General features: G+C 39.2%; 1 long non-coding RNA gene across 1 annotated transcript; it reads left to right on the top strand.

The window, feature by feature from the left end:
• Positions 1–7576: 7576 nt before the first annotated feature.
• On the top strand, positions 7577–12416 carry LOC139080226 (uncharacterized). Its single transcript, XR_011534551.1, has 2 exons — positions 7577–10028; positions 10116–12416. It is a non-coding gene; the product is annotated as an uncharacterized lncRNA (long non-coding RNA).
• Positions 12417–14506: the final 2090 nt, after the last annotated feature.

Genomic DNA, 14506 nt, shown 5'->3' on the forward strand with positions numbered 1-14506 from the left:
GCCTGATGAGTGGTGCCATGTCCACACCCAGGATCCGAACCGGCGAAACCCTGGGCCACCGAAGCGGAGTGCGAGAACTTAACCACTCGGCCACGGGGCCGCCCCATGAAAGTTTTCATTTTACCTTCACTTATTCCTTCTCCACTGCTCTTCCTTTTTTTATGTAGTTCTGGTTTTCTGACCTATATAATTTTCCTTCTCTCTGAAGAACTTCTTTTCACATTTCTTGCAAGGCAGGTCTGCTGGCAACAAATTCCCTCAATTTTTCTTTGTTTTAGAAAGTCTTTATTTCTCCTTCACTTTTGAAGGATAATATTTCAGGGTACAGAATTCTAGGTTGATGGTGTTTTTGCTCTCAACACTTTAAATATTTCATCCCTTTCTCTTCTTGCTTGCATGATATCTGAAGAGAGGTTGGATGTAATTCTTATCTCCATAGCACTTGATCACAGTTTATAATAGGAATTTTTTCATGTGATTATTTGATAAATGTCTGTCTCCTCTACTAGACTGTAAACTCTGTGGCTTGCAAGGACCCTGATTGGCTATATGTATCCCTGTGTCCCTAGCACCTAATATGGTCTGGTACATCCATTGTAACACAAGCACCTAAATATGATTTTATAAAAGAAATTGGTGCAGAGGATTCTATGAATTGGATTTGGGATTGGGGGGAATCTGTGAAACTCCCGAAATTGTGTAGAATTTTGAGAATATTTGTTGTGTATTTTCCTGGGTATAGGGTGTGTAGGTTTTCAGCAGTTCATTAAAGGCTGTGTCACATCGTGCCCTAGTTCTCACCTGCCTGCAGCTAAGCACATAATAACATTAGTACTGGGATGATATTGATGTGCAAGATAGAAAGTGTGGTTTCCACATATTCTATGAAGCAACCTTAATTAGATTTCAAGCATTTTTTAAGACACAAGACATCACATGCCTTCATTTTGGATGGCTCTACCATTTTAGGCAAAAGCCTTGCTCAAGGAGTATTTTTCCAGTTTCAGATTTGTATATTTTGATTTCCAGAAATAAGTCGATTTGAGTATTAGTGCATAAAGACAAGCAGTTAGCAAAGTATTTTATTTGCTGAAGGTATAAATAATTGTCTTCATTGTTCATAGGCAAAGGGAATGATTTATTAAGATTTTTTTCTCAGAAATTCAAAATGAATTGCTGATATTCTTACCAAAATTTGCAAATATTCTAATGCTAAAGAAATATTTCCCCAATTACAGATCAGCCGTTAGCCCCCCTACTATTTTCTAATGTGTGGTTTAACTTCCTGAAAGTGAGACTATTTTCAATGCACTGGGCAGAAATCCTTGGGAGGAATATGTAATGTGCTTTCTAGTTTTGCACAAAGGCAACCACTGTGATTCAGTAACATCACCTGATTTATGTAGCACCTTCCCGCAAGAAGCGGAAAATGCTTCACAGTCATGATTGCTTGAATTCTTGTAACGCAGCTTATAAGTTAATGCCTGTTTTTAGATAGAGAAACTGAGGCAGAGTCTCACAATTACATCCGGAAATCACAAGTAAAATCCTTCTCAGTCAGTCTTCAATTCAGCAGGATTGTATCATCTTTCTAGTGTTCTCTTGTCTAATCTAATCATTTCAGCAAATTTTGTTAAGCACCTATAGGCTTCAAGTCGCTGTGGATTCAAAGATGAGACCTCATTCCTGATTGACTAAATATCTCGCCCAGACCTTCCCTTCTTCCCCTCCAGTCAGAATTCACCTCTTACTCCTCCATAATCCAAAGCACATTGAATTACTATTATACCACTTCCTTCAATCTTGAATTAGAGCAAAGTTTGTCTTAGTAACATCGTCAGTGTGACAATTTGAATTGATCTCATTGGCCTTTCCATCATTGCCATCCAGGTGTAACTACTGCCAGTAGGATCGTAGAAGATAGAATAGTAGGCCTGAAAGACACCTTAATGATGATTTATATGCACAGGCTTTGATTTAACAGATTTGGGAACTGAGATTCAGCAAGACTAATTGACTTGCCTAAGATCACATATCATGACCGAACCAACCAGTGTCTTCTTTAAATATTAAGGATATTTTTATATGCATATTTATGCATACATATACTGATGAAATTTGCCTCTAACAACAGATGTGCCCAGTGGTATACTAGTAAAGGTTTAACAACTGGCTCTGATTGATAATGTTTCCCAGTTTCCAAGTGTAAATATTCATGGCTGATTTAATCTACCAATGGTTTAACAACTGGCTCACAAAATTTCTGAAAATTTAATAATTGGATTTCACAGACTGGTATGAGCTAGCTCTAACGTTGCACTGAATGTGCCCCTGAAATCGTACGTTTACTATTCAAGCATTAGATCATTTCCCCACTCATTCCAATTATCCATTCAGAGACACTTCACCTTATTTTCTGATTACTATTTCCAGGGAAAAATAAATTATTCCTTACATGTCAGCTTCAACCTTCACTTTCAGTTTCTTTTAAGAATTTAATGACTTGTTAATATGTGTTTCAAACTACTTGGAGGGTCTACATTTTAAGAGAACTTCGGATGGATCCTTGAGTATCAGTCATCTATTGCTAAGTTACAAATCGCCCCCAAACTTATTGGCTTAAATCAACAACCTTTATTTAGTTCACAGTTCTTCTGGTCTAGGTTGGGCTCAGCTGATCCTGACTGGGTTTGCCCATGCGTCTGAGGTCATTAATTGGGTTGATGAGGCTGGCTGGTCTTGGATGGTGTCACCCCTATGTCTGGTGATTGATGACTGTCAGCTGGGGCAATAAGGGGAACCGTGTGTTTCTCATTATCCAGCAAGTCAGGCCTGACTTGTTTACATGGCTTCAGGCTTTCAAGGATACAGGACTGGTATCTGCAAGGTCTCTTAAGGCCGAGTCTCAGAACTGACACATCCTCACTTCCACAAGGCCATCCCAGGTTCGGGGAGTAGGGAAATAGACTACCTTTTGAAGGGAAAAGCAGCAGATACTGTGGCCATTCCATCACAATGGGAATCACTAAGCTTAACTGATTTGTTTTTGTGTTAGACTGTCATGTCTCTGTAGGACAGAGCTGAATGTACATAGTATGGTTGGCTCTTAGAAATTGATTGGAGTTTTCTTTCCCAATGTCCAAAAGAGATTCATAACTTTTACTTATAATCCATCTCTACTTGAATGATCAGTCATTGATATACACAATAACTGATAATTTCCTTATCAATTTAAACCGTATATTTTAACACTGTCTCTTTTCCACACACACAAATTATCTAAGGGTGGTGTAGGGGTTGGGAAGAGCTAAACAATAAGGCAGTATGGTCTGCTTAACAAGCGGAGACCAAAATAAGACGTTAAGTAATCACTTGATAAATTGTGTACCGTCATTCAAATTCAGGAAAGAAGCAGTCACTCGGGATTAGATTAGTTGGAGCAGTTTGCTTCATGGAGAAATGCTTTTTAAATCCACCTTATTGAGGTTCAATTTACATACAATAAAATGCACACATTTTGAATGTTTGGTTTGATGACCTTTGGCAAATGTACACCCTCATGTAACCGCCACCACAATCAAGACAAAGAACATTTTTATCATCCCCCAAAATGATCTTTTGCCCCTTTGGCTGTCAGTCCTCTCCAGTTCCTGGCCCTAGACAATCGTAGAGAGAAGTCAAAACCAAAGGAACTCTGTGAAAGAAAGGCGAATGAATTTAAAAAGCAAAAAACAGGGGGCAGCCCAGTGGCATAGTGGTTAAGTTCCCGTGCTCCACTTCTGGGACTGGGGTTCGCAAGTTCAGATCCTGGGCATGGACTTACATACCACTCATCAAGCCATGCTGTGGCGGCATCCCACATAGAAAAACTGGAAGGACTTAGAACTGGGATATACAACTATGTACTGGGGCTTTGGGGAGGGGAAAAAAAAGAGGGAACTGGCAAAAGATGTTAGCTCAGGGTCAGTCTTCCTCACCAAAAAAGCATAAAAAAAAAAAAGACTTGCTGACAAATGTTAAAAAAAAAAGCTGAAAAAAGCAAATGTTCAATATGAATATTAATGCTTTATAGGCATCTTATAAAGTGAGCAACTTAGGTTGCTAAAACTAAAATATGTAAATATAACTGTCAGAACATTAGTGAAAAACATCAAAAATTCTGTCTTAGAAATGTTGGGAGAATCTGCGGCAAAGAAGGTAGCTCGGTTATCACTTACCAACGGCACAACTTGAAATATTCAAGTAGATTAACTCATAGAACAAATAAAGCTAATAAATTATTTTTCTCTGCAACCTTATAGACCTGAATATATAGATATTGCTAATATGGCAATTCTTTTAGTTTATGTGCTATTCGAATATGTTAGTAATGTGAAAGAAGAATTCTCTTGTTCTCACCTTCATTGCTGACAAACATAACTAGCTCTAAACAACAGAAAGCTATGAAAAATTACACTGTCAGTGAATATGGTTTGAAGTTTTATCTAGGAATACAATTGGATGCGTAGGTGCAATGACAGGAAAACATTCTGGAGTAGTTGCTTAAATCAAGGTCCTTGACCCAGAATGTAAGTCACATACCACTTCTTTCTTTGAGAAACTGTTGGTATAGAAAGCTTAGCAACTGAACTAAACGGTGTGCTTAGTGACATAGTAATGATTATAAATTATGTAAAGGCTAATGCAGTAAATTCGAGATTATTCTTTTTACTATGTGATAATATGGAAGACAATCATAGACAACTGTGATTACATGCTGAGATAGGATGGTTATCTAGGGGGAAAGTTCTATTGAGTATATTTGAACATTTAGCATCATGGCAAGAAACCAGTTTGGGCCTAACTTTTTAAAGATATTTATTGCCCAGGTAGAGTTAGTCATTTATTTGATATCTTCAGAATTTTAATCTTCAGAATTTTTTCATAAAAGGCAGGAACACAACATGTTTTTCAATGGCAGATAGAATTGAAGGGCCAAAGCAAAAAGGTGGAAGCTTGGAAGAACAAGCTTTCTCCAGATCGTTATCACATGCTTCATAATTTAACGACGGTTGTCAGTGAAGTAGGTGATTATCTTGACGGTGCACAGCTACAAAAAGTTATCATCGAACCCTTATGAATTTAATAGAATACTCTGAATTTTATTTCTGTTAAAGAATGTCCAGCTACAGCAAATTCATAGATCTGGAATCCATTTATTTCAACAAAAGATGAGTTAAATTTAATTACAGGATACATTGTTCTAACTGGCAACTAATGAGAAGTTAAAAACAAATTTTGAAAATACAGCATTATTTGCTTCATTTTGGACAAAAATTAAGATGAATATCCTGGGCATACTGAAAGTATTTTAAATCCCTTTGTAAACGTGGTTTTCCTATGAATGGTATTAAAACAACACACAGAAGCATTTAGATATACACCATTCCCTGAAAGTGGCATTGTCGTCAATCTGACCTGCATTGGATGTTTTAACAAGAAACAAACTCATTTGTCACATTAAAACTTTAAAATATTAAGATGCATGGTGTTTATTCAAAGTATGTCTATAATGGTTTAATCAAGAGAATTACTAAGTCACTCAATTTTCTTCAGTGACAAGTGAAGAACAATAAAATGTTAAGGGTTATAGAAATTTTGTATATTAATCTTAAATGCACATTTTCAACAAACAGTTTTTTAAATCATTCTTTTCTCTTTCCCTTTTACGTTTGTTCTAATTCTATTTATTGAAATTTAATTTTATGTTTATTGAATCAGATCATGAAAAATTTGAGCTTGTAGTTTTTATGGTTTTTTTCTCTTTTCATTTGTACTAATTTAGTTTTATTGTAATTTATGAAGGTGTTGGACCACAATGGCTCAAACAACGGTCCTATCATCACAGATGGTTTGACACTCCTATTTTACAGTTCATATACTTTCCAGACAATTATTCAGCTTTAGCTTGAAACCTGCTAGTCACTAGGAGCTCATTGCCCTTCCAGGAAGCCAGCTCCATTATTTGACAGCTCTGATTGTTAGCAAGTGTTTCCTTACATTGAGCAGAAATCAATCTTCCTAGGATTTGTAATTCTCAGATTTGGTCCTGCCCCTGGAACTGTATAAAATAAAGTTACTCCCTCTTATATATGACAGCTCTTTAGATATTTGAAAGCATTTGTCATATCCCTTCTTATTTTTCTTTAAACTCTACCTTTTTGATTATCCAGATGACTTGATTTCCAGAACTTCCCTGTCCTGGTTGCCTTCTTCTGCACATATACTTTCAATAATTTCTTTCTTAAAATATATTACCCAGAACTGAACTGAATATAATTTTCTTGTTCTGGACAATATACTTCTGCTAATGGTGCCAATAACGCATTAAGTTTGTTAGCAGTTGTGTCACTCTCTTGATTCATATTGAGTCATAATTTCTTAAGAGGGAATCAGAATATCAAAACAGTCTCCAAAGTCAGCTCTTCCTTGTGTAAATACACTCTTCCACCCTTCTTGATTCCTTTTAGGGAGAAAATAAAAAGTTTATTTTCATTGTTAACCTCACTGATTTTTAATTTTATCACTTAAATGTTAGCAACATGGCTGGTTATGTAGCCGAAGAAAATTTTAAGCAGGGATGATATATTTAGAAACTTCATTCTGGCTAAAGGGTGGAGGGCAGAGGATGGACTGGAACAGGCGCAAGCTGAAATGTTGGGTGAACTGTTAAATGACTGATGTAGTAATTCAAATGACAAATAATAATGGCCTGGATTTGAGACGCAGAAAAGAAGATGGGGAGAAGGAGACAGATTCCACCGAAAGGTAGGAAGTAAAATTAACAGGATTTGGTAACTAATTTATATGGGAATGACAGAGCAATGAATGAGAGAGGGGGGAAAAAAGAGCTCTTGACATCAGAAGCTGACCTGGTATTCAGAGCTGGGCCGTGTTATTTCCTGTTGGGCATATGAATCTCACAGATTACCAACATCAGACAGATTATTCTGAGACCATATAACATGAGAAAAAAACAAGTCTGCTTCATAATTTTGTCTAAGCGCAGACGAAAACAGGGTCACTGTGCCATCCACAAAATACCAAATCCCCCCCTCTCTTGACTAAAATGAGTGACAGCTACTTCTTTACCAGTTATGGTATTATCCTTGTTCTGGATGGTTCTTCCTGTAGATAAGATGTATTGAGATTCCAATCATAAAATGCCTCTTCTTTCTGACAGCATCCAATGTAGAGCAGAGCCCTGCTTCCTTAGACCCTCTCTCAAATCACTCATCCAAATCCCAAATCCTGGATAGGTTCTTTCTCACTCTCTTCCTGAGTCCCACGGTTCGCCTTTACTGCAATGAGTAATAAACTCAACTTGTTCAACTAGAGGTGTGTTCCTGGTTGTCTCTGGCTGAAGGGCATTGACATTAAGAATAATCCCAGGATTTCTTGCTTGGACGATCAGGTGCTGGTAGTAGCAGTAATAGAAATAAAGAATACTAGATGAGAGGGAGGAAATGTCTTTAATTTCTAACAGGTGATCTTTGAGATATGCGTGGGTTAAACTAAGTAGAGATACCCAGGAAGTAACTGGATGGATATATGGTTCTGGAGCTTAAGAGAGATGTCTTTGCTCAATCTCTCTCTCTCTCTCATCTCCATCCACACATAAACATACTAAAAAATATATTTTTGAAGCCATTGTTTATATAATAATTGAAACTGTGGGATGAGCTAAAATCACCATAGAGGGAATAGAATGAGGAGGGAAAAAGGTTGAAGACAGAACCCCCAGGAACACCTATATTTATGAGGTGGGCAGAAAATGAGATACTCAGAAAAGACTCTTAGAAGGAGCTGTCATTGAGGAAAGGAGAGAACCAGAAGTAGAAAAAGACCAGAAGTTAGAGAAGGAGAGCGTTTCAAGAAGGAGGATGAGATTAGCAGTTTTATATGCTGCTAAGAACTCAAGTAAGATAAGGAGCCCGCCGAGCAGTGTGACATCTCCCCATCATTTTTTGAGCACCTCTTTACACTCTGGGACAATAAGGTGTTTCAGGCTCCTCTTATACTTCCCTGCTAGAGCCCTGGAATCAGCCATGTCTCTAAGGACTCCTGTTTCCTTTGAGTGGGAAATGGTACTTAGAGACCAAGATCTGCTGTCCTGCTTACTCCTTTTAAGAAGCGTGTCTGTGAAGGGCTCTTGCTGTGTGGGGCTCACACAGGTGAGTGGAAGGATGGAGAGAGGGGGAGACTTGGCTTAGGTAAAGATGAGCAAAGCAGAGGTCTGGCGATCAGACCTGAAGCTTAAGGTCAAAAGCAGGATAAAGAGGATTTGACCTTGAGTCCCTGAGTGGCACATAGAACATCAAAGGTCTCCCTAAGGTTAGCATTCATTTTGGGAATCTGGGTGGAGTTCTGCCTTGCAATAGGCATTAGGTGGTCTGAGCAGGAGAGAGAGGCTGTGTGCCAAGGCTGGGCACCAAGCAAAGCCTGAAACCACCTGGGAAATGTATGGGTTATCTACCTGTGCCAAGCATTTTACCCTGACGTGTGGGCTTTAGTGTTGCTGTTGTAACTCTCTACTTATTAAAGTAATAAGTATGTTTGTTGACTTTAATATTCTTTATTATTAAGAAAAGAATTGGATGTTTGGTGTGAACATCTGTGGTTTTGTTGACCCAGCATTCCAACCTTCTTTCTTCTGGAAAATGCCCATTTTCCTACCACAAACATCTTGTAGGGAGTCCCAGCTCCTGGCTAGAGTTAACTGGATTAGAGATGAGTAACCACATCTAGTAGGGCTGATGGAAATACAGAGTTTTGTTCCTGAGTGAGCAGATGACCTAAGCCAGGCCAATGAAAGGCCTTCCTCAGGACTGGAAAAACTGAGCTGGGCAAAGAGGCTTACTCCCTCTCTAGGACAAACGGAAAGGTGGAACATTTGTTTTGTTTGTGGCATAATCCCTAGGAAGAAAACCAGCACAAAAGAAACAGAAATAAGAGACGAAAGGAGAAGACTCTAGATGGTGTTTGAATCTCTGATTCCTTGTCGGTGAGGCCCAGGTGTGCCCTTGCCAGCTCAGAACTATATGAGCCTACCAACAAAGATCCCTTTTTGCCTAAGCTAGTTCGACTTGGTTGCAAACCAAGTCACTTTCACCAAAAGAGAGAGACCTCACTCATACCATGACTTCAAATAAGTCTGGTTTTAATTTACATCGTCAAAAGCTGACTTCATTTGTGTTGTCAAAAGTTAACTTCATTTTGATAAGCATCCCAAACATCCCACCCAAAACAGTAAGAAATAAAGTGACCATAAATGGCTGTTGCACTTTTCCTAATAAAAACAGCAGTTGTTCAAAATAATTTTTTTTTCTATTTATGCCTAACATTGGGATATCTATCCAGGCAGTCTCCCAAGGAGCTCTTTCTTATTAACAATCTTCGTTTAAATTGTATTTCCATTCCTCCCCTTCCCCATCACACTATTGCACTGAATGTATATTATCTTGTCATTTTATTAATACTTCCTTTTCTAAAGCAACAGGAAATAAATCATTTTTAAGAGAAAGTATGTATACTTTCTTATTTTTTCCCTTTAATTACAACTTCCCAAGTGCCTACTCAAGCTTATACTTTCTCTCACCAAGAGTTATTTTAACAGGTTTTACTGTGTCTATTAACTCTTTTAGCTTTTCTAGTCCTTAAGGCTAGGTAGAAATCATAATCCTTGTGTTTACCCAGACTTTTGCTAATTTCAAGGACAGCTATCCAAGCTCCTTAACGGCTTTGTTTTTTGAAAAGAATCTGGGTTTGATTCAATGAGTAGAGTCATTCAATGCATTCAATGCAGTGTTAATCATTGCATTTGATAGTTTTCCTTTGCCTACCCCTCTTTACAGAATCAGCCTCAGATTTTCTTCTGGGGATTTACCCTTTCCCCACCCTCAGTCTATGAGGTCTCAATGGCATTCTGATTCCTACCTCAAGATGGTCCATGACCCAAGCCCAAGACAACCTGCACTTGTCTTCCTGAGGTGGGTACATGACCTAAACCAGCACCATCGGATGACATGTCAAGAAGTTTATGAATGCCACTAGAGATATATTTTTCCTCTCCACAGGATATGAATTTAAGGGGCTGTGAGGCTGGCATTCCTGCAGCCATCTTATGACCGTGAGGGGATTGTCTGTCTGAGAATGGAGCCAACCCAAAAGACATGGAGCTGAGAGATGGAGAAAGAGAAACCAAGTCTTAATTACTTGAACCAAAAATTAACTTTTGTTTAAGCCCATTTGAATGGATCTTTCATTACTTACAACTAAAAGAGTCTTAACTGATGTAGTAATGATCATGTGAAATTCACTTGCATAAGAGGAAAAATTGCATAAATGTATATATATATGTATACATGTACATACATATATATCTTATTTTTTTAGAGTGAGATCTGCAAACAAGTGAAAACTCAGAATCTATTGGCCATGTCAGCTTGTCCTATATGCTTGCCAAAATTAATTGTCTAGAAAAGAGAGTAAACCATAAGAAACTAGCCTCTGAGTATTCTAAAAAATCCACCCAATTGCTTAGGATATCCCAAGTGTAAGAGATTTAACCCAGTCCCTTAATAGTGCATTACAATGAGAACAGTCATTCTGTGTAGTGACTATGAGACACCAGAAAACACAGTTATCAGAGAGAAAGATCCATAGGCTCGTAGAATTTTTGATCTGGAGAAGTGAAGACCCCCAGTAATGCAGGGAAATGGACTCATGTCACTTTCAACAATATAAATTGAAATTCATGTTTTAGTTTAATCCTTAAATAACTGAAAATTTAAATATATGAAAACAATGGTTTTCCAATCCCTTCTACTGACTAAGGCTCTACAATACAGCGACTTTTACCAGGGCTGGGCCTTCTTAGGTCTTGAGGAACATAGAAGATTAACAAACAACCCCTACCTCGTTTTCTCCATCCTGTAACTCACATGGTAGGACAAATCTTCTATTTTTCAAGGTGATCTTTGAGGAATGTCATACATTTTGATTCAGATTATTTGGGAGGAAGTATGCAAAGTAGAAAAACGGAAGACATTTAGAGTTAGCAGATTTTCATTTGGATCCTAGCCCTGTCCATACTGTGTGAGCTCACCAGATATAAACCCCAGGAGGGCACAGCCCAGAGCTGTCTTAATTCATTGATGTACACCCAGTGCCAAGCACAGTATCTGAGACATATAATAGGTGCTCAATAGATTTTTGTTAAACAAATTAATATATGGATTTTGCCTGAGTCCCTTAACCTTTCTATGTTAGTTAAGCTAACTGGTACAACCACCATCAAGACCTCAGTGCCGGGACACAATACAGGTTTGTTTCTCACTCCCGTTACAGTCTAACTCAGGTCAGTGAATGGGAGAAAACATCTCTGCTCCACAGAGTCATTCAGGGACCCAGGCTCCAGCCAAGTGGTGGCTTCACCATCCCTTGGGGCCTCGTACTGCTCTACTGGATCTTATGCATCTAGATGGCAGGTAGAGGAGTACTGAGTATGACTATACTACAATTTATTTATCCATTCTCTTGTTGATGGACACTTGTATTGTTTCCAGTTTTAGGCTATTTTAAAGCTGTGAAAACAAAGGATTGTATGCTAGGTCTTAGTGGCCAGCCCTGGAGCGGGCTTCTGCCACATTCCATTGGCTGGAACTCTGTTGGCCCACCCCTCCAAATGCAGGAGAGCTGGGAACTGTGATCTGGTGGCATGCCCTGGAAGCAGAGGAGAAGCTCAAACATTGGAGGGAATTTGCTTTTCTGCTTTACTCTCTGAGCCCCAATTTCTTCTTCTGAATAGAAGAATTAATAATTGCTATTTGCCAGCACTTTATGAGGATTTAATGAGGCAATAAATGTGGAAGTACTTGGTAAAGTGCTAATCAAATCCTGGGTAATTTGGTCCTTTTACCTCTGCATTTCATCTGTGAAACGTGTAGGCTGAAATGCCCTCTAAGAATCCTTTCCAGCTCTAAAATGCTTTGATTCTGTGTTTCTTTTCAACATTCAGCAAGTGCCTTTCTGACTTGTACTGGGGTCTAGGATAAATCCTTACGATCCTACACATCATTCCACAATCCAGTCCTCCTGTCTCACACCCTCTTTCATTGCATAATACTGCCCGCTTGGTTTTTTGTTTTTTTTTTTTTTTGAGACATAAGCTGGTTCTATGTTATCTAATTTAAATTCTGTTCATTCCAACTATGGGTAAAAGGTAATTTTTGCCTTCCTATTGCATCGACCAGTTCCAGCCTGCTAGACTTCTCATTTCAGAAGAAAACTGTAGATGTAGGGATGAGAACGTAAGAAAGCATTCAACAGATTCCTGCCTTGAAAGAGTCTACGTAATAAAAGTTTGGTTTAATTTCTCTCCTTTGTCTGTGGTTTCTTTAGTCTCTTGCCCCAGTTTCCCAGCTAAATTCCCTTTGCGGTCCATTGACAACTGTTTTGCACAATTCCTAGAGGAGGTCAGCAAGGGGAGGTCTGAATTCTGTGTTAAAGGCAGGTGACGGGCTGATACGCATTGGTGCTCAGGGGTATGCTGGCTTCTAGGTAATTCACATAAAGCAGAGGAACCGGTCTACCCACTTCCCTTCTGGCCTCTTCTTATCCTTCTCCAGACCACAGCCAGGGGCTCTTTTCACAATGCAAATCTGATGTCAGTCCTGTGCTTAAAACACTTTAATGTGTGTATTGTACTTAAAAAAATTTTTTTGATATATATTGTAAAAAATCTAAAACAAGATCTTCAGTCCAGTTTGAGGAGTTTTGATAATTGGATGTGCCTCTGAAATCACCCCCCCAAAGAAGACACAAAACATCGGTATCACCTCGGAAAGCTCCCTTGCTCCCCTTTTCCAGTCATGTCACCCCCTGCCTGGCCCCCACACCCAGAACCAGCCACTTTCTGATTTTTATCGCCATAGATTAGTTTTGCCTGGTTTTGGATTTCATACAAATATACAGTATAGAGGTTTTTATGTCTGGCTATTTTACTCAGCATAATCTTTTTGAGAGTATTCTGTGTTGTTGTGTGTTCATTCCTTTCAATTGAGTATGAATATACTGCAATTTATTTATCCATTCTCTTGTTGATGGACATTTGTATTATTTCCAGTTTTAGGCTATTTTAAGGCTGCTATGAATATTCGTGTTAAGTCTTTTGGGGACATAAGTTTTCATTTCTCTTGGGTAAATGAGTGGAATTGTCAAGTAATAGGGGCTTTAACAGCCTAAAGACCCATTTAGGATGAAGACCCAAACCCTGCATGGCCTGATCATTTTTCTGGAGTCGTCTTGCACACTCCCCTCTTCTCTGACTGCAGCCCCTGTGTTTATGCTCCTCCCTCTGCCAGGAACACACTTCCTTCCCTCTTGCCCAGCGTATCCTTCAGATCTAAACTCCAGCAACAGCTGCCTACCTTCCCCATTAAGGTAAATCCCTTATAGGTGGTCCAGCTCTGCGTTCTTGCTGCCGCATCTCTTACCGAGACTGCAGTTTTACACTTATGGGCGTGATTGATTGTTTCATGTTTGCTTCTCACTCGGCAGCATGCTCTGGGAGGGCCGCTTATCTCTCTATTTTACCCACCAGTGCCTGGTTAGCTTAGTTCCTGCCATACTAAGCCTTCAATACATCATTGTCGGGTGAATGAATGACGGCCGTTCCATACGCCACCACAGATTCTGTTCTCCACTTCGGTAACCCCCTTTGGTCATCCAAAGAAGCAGCTCTCTGCCTTCATCTTGGATTTCTCCATGGCCTGGACTCAGCTGCAGGGTAAAGACCAGGCAATGAGTTATGTTCAGGCCGCCTGTCTTTCAGGAAAGAGAAAAAGTTGAATTTCAATCTTAATAGCTTTTGTCCTAAGTAGACCATCACATAAGCAAAATTCCTGCTAAAGCAGCTTCTGATCCAAATAAGACAACAAGGCAATGCAGTGAGCAAATATTCCACCTTGAACGAGACCAAAGGGGACCTGCTCCTGGTTTTGTTGGTTTCCCTTAGTTTTTTTTCTTGAGCACCACCTACTGGGGACATTCTCAAGATGGCACTAATTTTCTTGAAAAGCAGATTTTTTTCTTAGTAAAGAGAGAGAATGGAGTTGTTCCAGAAAAAAATTAAAGGATACAGTGCTATGCAATGAAATTGCTTCCGTATTGAAAAGCCCCTCCGTCAGGCGTTTTTACCGTTTCACTGGCCAGGACTGAGGGCTGATGGGCTCGGAAGGCTCAGTGAGTCAGGTGCTCTTACTGTGAGCAAGGCTATTCAGGGATGCGTTGAGTTACACATCCTCCCTCCCCCCGAACAAGCCCAAAATGTACAGTAGTGAAGATGACTAATATAATCTGACATCCCTCTCCATGACTCCGTATCACTCACAAGGATTTCCTTCTCAGGTTGACTTCTTGTCTGCCTGGAGTGAGGGCAATGAGCAGAGGAGTGCGTGGATACTCT

Source organism: Equus przewalskii, chromosome 29 (genome assembly GCF_037783145.1).
Source record: "Equus przewalskii isolate Varuska chromosome 29, EquPr2, whole genome shotgun sequence".
NCBI lineage: Eukaryota > Metazoa > Chordata > Mammalia > Perissodactyla > Equidae > Equus > Equus przewalskii.